Raw genomic sequence first — 10,136 nt, 5'->3', positions numbered from 1 at the left:
CCTTCTTATTGCTTTGTTACCATGCGTTTTGCTGTCTCATAATCTGAATCCTTTACATCCATTTCCAATATAGGAGAAACTGAGATAATCTTAACGCCTGCATGCTACAGCAAGGTTTTTTTCATTGTCTGGCCCATGTTGTACTGCATAAGCAAAAGCATAGCCAGCAGTTGAGATGTTGACAAACAGGAGAGCATCCAGAGGAGGGTCACTAAGATGGTCGGAGCCTGCAGCACATGGCGTATAAGGAGAGGATGAGGAAGTTGTGGTTTTTTCAGCCTACAGAAAATGAAAGGGGGATCTAACTGTTGTCTTCCACTACCTAAAAAGGGTTGCAGAGCCGGAGCTTTCTGAGCTGCGCACTGTAAAAAGACAAGAAGCCACAGGCACAAGCTGCGGCAAGGGAACTTCTGGCTGGACGTAAGGTAAAACCTCTTGCCCCTGAGAGTGCTGCAGCCTTGGGAAAAGGCCCAGGAGAGTGGTGGGCCTTTTGGCTGTGCTGCCATGCTGAAGTAGTCAAAGGGCTGCCTTACGCATCCGAGACAAGCTCGCATGCAATTAGACTTCAGAGAAATAACACCCACCTTGCTGGCTCGAAAAGGAAACGGTGATTAGAGAGAGAAGAGCAGGGTGCCAGCAAGGTGACGTGGTCACAGGTTTTGAGTAAGAAAATTTTTATTATCTCCCTTGAATCACTGTCATCACAATAAAAATCTCAAAAGGTGGCAGCAGTGGATAAAAGTATGAAGTTTCCTTTCTGTTTCTGAGATCCACTGGATCTTGAGACATGACTCCCCTTTCTCTGTGCAGTTATAATACATATATTTACAAATATATATCTGTACACATGCATACATAATATTATGTTCCTAAGTGACGATAGTGCCTTTCAACTGGCCCAGGCAATCTGCACTAATCCATCTATTTCTGTTACAAGTTGCACTGTGATTCCACATTAGCTAGTGTTTTTCTACCACTGTCCTACTGCTTTCTAGGTTTCAGAACAACTAATTAAACAGAATGAACCTGGTTATCCCCTTGTACAAGTCAGCTTAGTCAAAAGGTTTGTATCCTTGGGTTAATGCATTCCATTTTTAGAGTAGACAAAGTTGCAGGTTAAGTCCTCTCTGCATCTATCTCAGTGTACAGTGACAGAAGACACGTTCCTCACTGCAAAAATAAGACAAAGAGCAGTTGTATCTGTGAGATGCCATATCCACAACGAGTACGGTAACTGTTTTCATCTCCAATTTCAAGGACAAGGGTCACGTGTTTTGTGCCTACTCCCGCTCCTTTCCGCAGAGGAAGATGGAAACAGCGAGAGCAACCTGAAGTACAGCTGTGATCTTGTCCTTTCCACAATCCTTGTGGAAGCCTGCCACCTTTACGAATGTCCTTTCTTGGCCATTGAGCTCACTGACTCCAGTGTAGTCTTTCTGTCACAAGGTGGAGACAGCAGACTAGGTTGCGATCAGCAGCGAAACCAGCTCTCCAGACACGTACTGAAATCTGGCAGCTTTCTCCTTCAGCCAACATTGAACTAGGGACTGTGGATAACTATCAAAGCAGCTGAGGTTGCCTTTAAAGTAATCCATATGCACTGTTATCATTTAATCAGCTGTGGATGCTTGCTCAGATCGCTTAGACACAGAAGGGCATTTTTGCAGCATCATCACTTTGAACTCATACTTGGCTTTCACCATAAACTGGTTTAGCCCCATTGTTTGGGCAGATATGCACTGAGCTCTAAATGTTTCTCAGACAGCGTGCGCGCTGCTTTAGAAGCATCGACTAGCTGCCTATCGTGAGCAAGGACCGTGGCTACCCCCCAACATGGTCCCTCTTCCTCCCAAAACCTGCAGACTGTGCAGGTCTGCATGGAAAGAGGTCAACAAGCTGCAAGGAAAGAGAAGCTATTCACAGCTTCAGTGTCTGCAAATGACAGCAGCCTAAATCTCAAGTATTCACTTCATTGTGTTATGGAAACAGTTCACCCCTAAGTTTCCGAGGAGCAGAGTCTCACGTACATCTAGCAGCAAACTTAATTATTTATTTAAATGATGGTACAGCAAAGTAACAGCTCGAGCTGGGTGCCTCCAGGGAGGGACCCCGAACAAAGAAATTTTGGGGTAATTATACTCCTTACAGTCTTATTTCCCCACCTGCCAGTGATAAGTCTCTGCCAATCTTCTTGATTGAGTCAGTGATCTCTTTTCTTTTGATTGGTTCATGTCTACATCCCAGGACGGTTGCTATGTTCCCGTTTCACACTGCCTTATCTTACCTGAAGGTTAACCGTTACCTCTGTCCATTGCACTCTGTATCTTTGAGGGCTGGTTCTAGCTGGTTTTGCAGTCGCATACTCAGCAATGTCTTTTGAGCTCATTTAAAATTCACTCCTGTGGCCTGCAGGCTTCATCTGCTTTAGCCACTACTGCTAAGCTGGGCTAGAGCTAAATTTAATCCCTTTTCTAACAATTGGTTGGTTGGCTTTACAATTTAAGAATTTTACTTCTGTGCAATGAGCCAAACTTTTTTTTTTTTTTTTTAAATCACATCACTTTTTCTGTAGCCTGCTTGCAGCAGTTTGTGGTTGCCCTTCTTATGTGTCAGGCAGGATTAAAGCTCGGTGCTGTCACCCACAGTGCGTGGTGCATGCAAGCCTCCTTTCTAGCACAGCCATGTAGTATAGGTCTGCTCCTTCCTGGTTTTTGCTGTTGCCTTGGATAGGGCATCAGGACAGGGGCTTGATACTTGAATATAATAGGACCAGAGAAATTCTGTGGCATGTAGGCTGACAGGGTCAGATACTAAAGACATGTGCCAACTCCACTAATCATTCAGAAAAAAAAAAAATCAAGAGTTACTGTTTCTGTCTAATGCGTGGCTGATGTGTTTTCCTCCATGTTTACATCATGTGGCTTGAATTCATCAACTGTGGCTTAAAACAGAAAGAGCAATCATTTTCAAAAGCTATAATATCCTCCAGTGGCCTCACTCATTAATAATGCACCCTTGCTTGCGTCAAGTATATTCTGCTGGTGTGTTGCAGCCTGTGCTACAGTCTCTTTCAATGCACTTGGGAAAGCTATGAATGTAATATTTGCCTGAAAGTGAGAAGGTTACATCTAGCTATTGCTAGATACTTTGCAACAATGGCTATTGTTAATAGCTATTGCTATTATGGGTTCAGATTATTCATCGGGGGGCAATTGACTTTCATTGCTCAAGATAAGAGAGACCAGGGGAGTACAAATAGACTTCCTTCTCAGAGATACCTTTCCCAGGGCTCCTTTGCAGTTTCAGTTGATAAAAGCTTGTTTTATTAAAATCCATTTTCCTGAGGAACACTGGTACTTCATAATTATTTTTCATAAACTCTTGGAGAGATGTAGACTAAGCTTTTCACTTTTGACGCTCCATTTAAAAAATACTAGAAGATTTCAAAAGAAACGGACAGAATTTTTAAAGTGCTTGTTTCTCTGAAGATGCCTTGTTTTTTCCCCCATGACTTCTTCCAAGCAAAACCATATTGGCTACAAGTATTTCTCTCTCTAACCAAGCAGTTTTTGCAGTTGAGTGCTTCACCTCCCACAGGGACATCGCAGGCCCTGCAACCTGACGGAGGACAGCCTGGAGTTACCAAAGTATGAAGACTGACTAGCTCATTTTCTATCAGTCTACTGCTCTCCATCAAGGCTTGCGATAAACCCAACTCGGGCAGCAGTGGAAGACGAGCAGGCCTGCACTTTTAAAAGAGGAGGTGAAGGTGAGGGTTTTATTATTGTGATGGTATTACATTAAGGGTATTTAACTGCTCGTGTTGGGGTTGACTGGGTCGATTATGCAGTGGTATGGTGGTGCAAGCTCTGATTGCCTGGTTGATGTATGGACTAAACCTAAGCAGTTGTATCTGAGTGATGCTGGTGATGCTGTAGCTGTATAGTTTTGGCTTGCATGGTCAGTTCTGTGACTGATTTCTTTCTGCTGCAACTCTGCATACATTAATGGCTGCCAGCTTGAATGTCAAGGTTGCTCAAGAGACTCTCTGAAAAAAATGGAGGGCAGTGGATTTTCAACCCCGGTAAAATAAGAAGAAAACAATCCAAGAAGCTGAAGAGCCAGCACCCAACTCCTCTGTGCACGGGTTGAGGCCATTGTCTGCTTCTCTGGAGTAAGAACACATTTGGGTGTTTGTTTTTTGACTTAATGCTCTGAAAGCCCTGAGACGGTCAGCAGAGATGGTGCTCAAATGGCTCTTCCCAAGTGGTGGCTGAATAAAATACAAATTTACTTGACCAGTTTGCAGGAAACTCCTGGGTGTTTTACTCCCACCCTCATCTCAACACTGTTGACAGATATGCTTAGAGATCACCTCTTCTATTGCATAAACTCAGCATAAAAGTAGTCTGGAAAGGTGACACAAAAAAACCCTGGCTGGGGGACACCATTGGAGGTCTTCACCCAGGCCCCTGCCCTAAGCAGGAGCACCCCAATGCTGGATCTGGTTGCTCAAGCAAGGCTACTTTTTACTATTCCCACATCTGCTCTGTGGGCACTGCCTTGGGAGACAATGCCATCAGGACACTACTATTGGGTGACCAAGCTGGATTCCACAACCTATGAACTCATCTGTCATCAGGTCACCTCTGCAGTGAAAGTCCATGGTAAGACATTATCCTAATGGGACATCAACCAAGGAGCTGTGTCCCTGGACAGGTTGGCTTATAGGCTTTTTGAAAAAAATCAAAGTCATGGATATAACTAAAAAACATCAGCCAAAGTTGAAAGATAAAGCAATGACCTGTGCAGGGTGCTATAATAGAATCAATCCTTCACTGATCTGTGAGTACGATGGTGTAAATTTAGGGGTTAGGCTTTGCTCAATTCCCGATTTTGGATGCACATGGAATTGATCATCCCTCCCTGCCTCTCCCAGTGGTTCTGCCCCCACCCCTCCACCCCAGGCTCCAGCAGTGGTCCTCAGCTGAGGTAGCCCTCAGCTACAGGCTTAGCTGCCTCCGCAAGGATTTGGGGCTGGCCCAGGGCAGCCCTTCTCTCCAGCCCCTTCATGGCCGGCTGCCCTTCCCTTGCCTCCAGCTGCATGTGTGGGTGAGGGCAGCCCCAAGGGGCTGCATCAGCACCCCTCTCCCTGCTGTGCTGCTGGGCCCTCGAGCTCTGGTGGGTACCCAAGCGCACAGCATTGGAGGCCTGGGGACCCAGTGGGCGCTCCTCCGCCTCCAAGCTGCCTGTGTCGATGCTCCTGTGCCAACGGGTCTCTCCTGGGACTTGGAGCTCAAGCGAGGGCTCTGGTGTGTAAGAGAGGAGCAACAGAGGGCTGCGGGGACACCAAAACGGAGGGCTCAGGGCATCACCCAAAGGCAAAGGGCAGCAGGACAAAGGAAACAGCCTGAGCTGAGCTGCAACGCTGAGCCTCGGGTGCCCAGCAGCTGCTGCTCCCAACGGCCCCGGCTCTGCAGCGTCACGGCATTGCTCCTGGGGAAGCCGGGCTGAGCCCAGGGCCTGCCTCTGTGTCCCACAGCGGGGCCACAGTAAAGTGTTCGCTCTGCGACACTCAAGTCCTGAGCACAGCTGGCTGCACAAGGATCCCAGAGGCCTCCTGGATAGGATGCGGCCAGCTGCCCTTACGCATGGCCACTTAGGGCTCCTACTTCAATTCTGGCTGATCAGTCATGGCCTTGGGGCTTTTACAGCAGGCATCAGCCCTATGGTGGCCATGGAGAAGAAGAACCTTGAAGGACAGAAATCACCAGCGTTCAGCCCTCAGCTGAAGGGTGTAAAATGTCTGTGCAAACAACCCCTTCATCATTTTGAAGGGGTACTCGAAAGCATCTTCCTGCTGTGATATTTGGCTTTGGCAAGTCACGGTGCCTGAAGAGCTCCCATTGCGCAGAGCCTGGAGCCTCTAGTGCCTGGGCAGAGCTCTGGCCTCTGATGGCCTGGTGCTGGCATGGGCAAATCCCGGGGCGCCTGGCCACAGGCACTCACAGACCGCGGCGAGCAAAGGGCAGCGCCCAGCACAGGAGCTGACTTTGCCCCTGAAGCCACAGCATCGCGGCAGCCTTGTCACTCCTGGGCTCAGTCACACCAGGGGAACCCAGTGCTGGTGAGGGGCCACATCTACGTCCTTCCTCTTGCAGAAGGGGTCATTGCCTCCCAAGGCAGAATCTTGTCACCACCACTGCTCTCCCATCCAGGCCTGACCCTTTTGTCAGGGAAAACGGGCTGCTTCTCTGACGGCTGGAAGAGGGCGGGGGGGGATGTTGTGGCTGCCGCAGACTGCTGGAGAGAGTACGTGCCCTACCCCCCTCCAAGGGTGGCCGCGAAGGAATCGCGGTCATTCCTGGGTTTTCCACCCATTCGTTGGCACCAAGAAAAGACACTGGCACGGGGTGAAGAGAGAGGGCTGCTTCTTGGGGGAAAAGGCAGCAGAGGGTGGGCTGGCAGCACAAGCCTGGCACGGGCTGGGCCTGAGGGCTGCAGCTGTCCTGCGGGCAGGGAGAGAGGCCAGCAACGCCCCCGACTTCCTCGCACACTCCGCTCGTCCCTGCGGGCAGAGCAGCCCGGCATCAGGAGGCGGTCGAGCTCCCGCAGCAAACGCAGCCACCTCGCAGGGGCCAGGGCCACCTCTGCCACACTCTCCTCAGCCGCCAGCACAGGCCTTCGTGGCCGCCTCCAGGCGCAGACGTCTTCCCTGGAGCTCTCAGCAGCAGGATGGTTTGCGTGGCCAGGGAACAGATGGACGGGCTGACGTCCTCCTCCAAGCCTTGAAGCGCTGAGAGAAAGAGCCAGAGCAGAGATCAAGCCCCCATATCTGCACAGAGCCCAGGCAGCCCTTCCTGGCGATGACATGGCCTGTCCCACCCACCTCTTCCCACAGACAGGAGGCAGCAGAAGGGACACATGCATCAGCTGGGACTTGCTGGCCAGGAATGTCCCAAAGGCCCCTGATATCTTCTCGCGACTCTACGCGCACCACCTCTGAGCCGCACGGGGAGCAGCAGAGCCCTCCTGGCCTGCGCCAGGCATTGCAGCTCGCTGCCCAGCCTCTGTCTTCCTCGCCGCCAGCCCTGCCTCACACCCTGCTGCCCTCACTCACCCTCGCAGATGTCCTCCACCTTCTTCTTGCTCTGGCCCCTCATGCTCTGCCCGACGAGCCCTAGGCACACGCACAGCCCCTCACCAATCCTGCTCCCCACACCACCGCCAGCACAAAACCCCTCCCCCAGGGCTAGCGCTAAGCTGCCCCAGTGCAGAGAGGGGCCGCAGGGCTTGGAGCTCACCAAGGAACCGCACAGCCATCTCTCGCAAGCACTCCTGCGGGCTCTCCAAGTACGGCAGGCTCTGGCGCAGGTATTCTTCCGATCTTCTCCTGCCCCTCGCCAGCTGGGCAGAGCACAAGGCCACAGGCTGGGCGCACACCCTCCCCACCCAGCCAGCCACTCCCTCCACCCACCACTCGCTTTAGCATCCCAGGGCTCAGCAAGGGCACAGCAACCTAGAGAAGAGCCCGTTGGGGCAGCGTGCTGGACAAGGGCAGCGGGAGTGCTGCTCCAGGCTGGCACCTCTGGGCACCAGCCGCGGCGAGGCACGCGGCTGCCTGTCCCACACACTGGCCATGCACAGGCCTTGCCCAGGCTGCCTCTGGGGGCTTTGGGGCCATCCTTACCAGGCACTCGCCGATCCTGCAGCTCTGCGCTGTCTCAGCCAGCTGCCTCAGCTGCTCCCACCTCAGCAACTTGGCAGCACCAAGCAGGGCTTCCTGAGAGGCCTGCACAGCAGCACAGACCCGCTGATGCCACCGCAGCCCAGCGCACAACCCCCACCGCGGCCCTCCTCTTGGCAAGGCCTCCTCGGGGCCTTTCCTCGCCCACAATGGCAAGAGGGAGCAGCTGGCAACTGCCTCTGCCAGCATGTCCCGGGCCCCGGGCAGACAGGTGGGGCAACCACCCCCGCAGGTGTATGGTGCTGCAGGTGGAGGCATGGCACGAAGACGAAGGCACTGCTGGGCCTGGTGCAAACAGCAAGGGGGCGCTCTGCACCCTCAGCACCTGGCGCCTCCAGCTCACCCACCTTCAAAGGCTCCCACTGCCAGCAGCCCTTGCTCCTCATGCTCACGCCCACTCACAGGGCGTCCGCATCGCCCTCCTCCAACGAGCCGTCCCGTTACACAGCCATACCTGGGCCACGCGGGGGATCTCGTCATGCCAGTGGAAGAGCAGCGGCAGCAGGCTCCTGTGCACTTGCTTCTTCAGGGCCTGTGTTTTGGTGCCCACTACAGCCTCCATCACCTCTTGGAAGAGGCGGATGGAGAGCTCTCGCACGCAGTCCAGCTCCTGGCGGGAAGGGAGAGGGGCCACCTCAGCACTGCCTGCTCCAAGCCCACAGTCAGCACAGGGGTCAGTGGGGCTGGTGGCGAGATGAAGGTTTCGGACCCTCCCTGCGCACCAAGGGGCTGTGGGCCTCGTCTGCACCCACTGCAAAATGGCCCCCGGCCCAGGCAGGGCGATGCAGCGCGCTTCTGTACCGTGCTGCGGCCAGGGAGAGCGGAGCTGGCGGAGAAGTCTGCGCCTGGAAGGGCTCCTCTCGCCCTGGCCACACTGCCCCCGTCACCCCTGGCCAAGGCCCAACAGAGCTGCTCCGGGATGGCCCCCCCCCACAGTGGCTGCTGGGGCTGTGGGGACGTTGGCGTTACTGAGGGCCTGTGTGCAGGCATGGGCAGCAGCAGGACTTCAGGCTTCCCTCAGCTCGGCCTGCCTGGCCCTCCTGGCGAGCCTGTCTTCATCGCCCAGGGGCTCGAGCTGTGCTGCCAGCTCTAGAGGCCGGCAGGAGGAGGCAGCCCCGGGGCACGGCTGCAGGGGCTTTGTGCACAGTACCGAGCAGCTGAGGGTAGACAAGGGGCTGCTTCAAGGCAGTCCTGCAGCCCAGCGCACCACGGGCAGCACAGCGCAATGACCCCAAGAGCCCCCGGGCAAAAACGTTCCTGGCAGCACCCAGGGCCCCTGCTGGCAAGCACAAATTCCCACGCCGCAGGCACACCCACACGGCAACACACCACAGCCCGCAGCCCGCACACAGCCTCACCGACACGCCAACAGGGCCCCCGCCTCTGCCCCCAGCCTAACCTCATCAAAGAGAGGCAGCAGCTTGTCGGCCAGCAGCGGAGCAAGGTGGGCCACCACCTGCTTCTCCATGACGTGGACCACATTGCTGAGCACCAGCAGGGCCTTGGCGCTGATGTCTCTGTCCACGTCCTGCAGGTGCCCCACCAGCAGGGGCCACAGGCACTGCATTCTTCTGGCCTGGGGGAAACACAACCTCGGTGCCTGAAGAAAGAACCCACTGCCCTGGCAAAAAGGCTCACCTGCTCACACACCAGCTTCCCCCCTGCCTTTCCACAAGCGGCCATGGCAATGACTGCAGCTACCTGCGGCCTGGCAGCCTTTACCGGCACAGCCACGGGCCTGGACGGGCTGGGGCAGAGCGAGGCAGGAGAGGGCACCACCGGCTCCTCTTCTCCGTCACTCTTCAACGGGCAGCGGGCTTAGTAACCCACACTGCCTGCAAAGCTGCCCGGGCCACGAGCCGTGCCAGCCCTAGCAGGCGCCTTTCCCGGCAGGGCTCACGGCCCCATTGCCAAGGCCCTGCCGACACCCCCGGCTTGTGCACAGAGGCTGCGGCGCAGCGCAGCACCCCAAGGCGGCACTCGGCCCGCGGTGGCCCCTGCGTGGTGGGGGCTGCAGCCTCGCGGCCCAGAAGCTGCCTGCGGCATCAGCCTGGCCCTGCGCTCAGCCTCCAACAGGGCAGCAGCTCCCACAGCTCCTGAGGCCCAGCACAGTCCAAGCTACCCTGTTGCCCAGCACCCCACCGCCCAGCCCCTCGCTGCCTGTGCACCGGCACCCGGCTGGCCCCTGCTCACCATCTCCTGTCTCTTGCACAGCAGCACGAGGCCTCTGAGCGCCAGCCTGTGCATCACCCGCCAGTGACCCCGCAGATATCTCCAGAAGAGAATCAGCAAGTCGGCCTCCTCTGCGCAAAGGTCACTGCAGGCCAGCAGCTGAAGCACAGCACAGAGAAAGTGGTGAGGTCGGCAGGACTCCCGGCCTCAGCCAGCG

The 10,136-nt window shown here is 54.9% G+C and overlaps 1 long non-coding RNA gene across 1 annotated transcript; it reads left to right on the top strand.

Moving 5' to 3' along the window:
- The first annotated feature begins 288 nt into the window (after positions 1-288).
- LOC138067695 (uncharacterized) lies at positions 289-4,222 on the top strand. The gene is made up of 3 exons (XR_011142077.1): positions 289-425; positions 3,598-3,769; positions 4,019-4,222. It is a non-coding gene; the product is annotated as an uncharacterized lncRNA (long non-coding RNA).
- Positions 4,223-10,136: the final 5,914 nt, after the last annotated feature.

The sequence above is a fragment of the Struthio camelus genome, chromosome 6 (assembly GCF_040807025.1).
Source record: "Struthio camelus isolate bStrCam1 chromosome 6, bStrCam1.hap1, whole genome shotgun sequence".
Classification (NCBI taxonomy): domain Eukaryota; kingdom Metazoa; phylum Chordata; class Aves; order Struthioniformes; family Struthionidae; genus Struthio; species Struthio camelus.
This window is presented reverse-complemented; position numbering and strand designations above follow the sequence as displayed.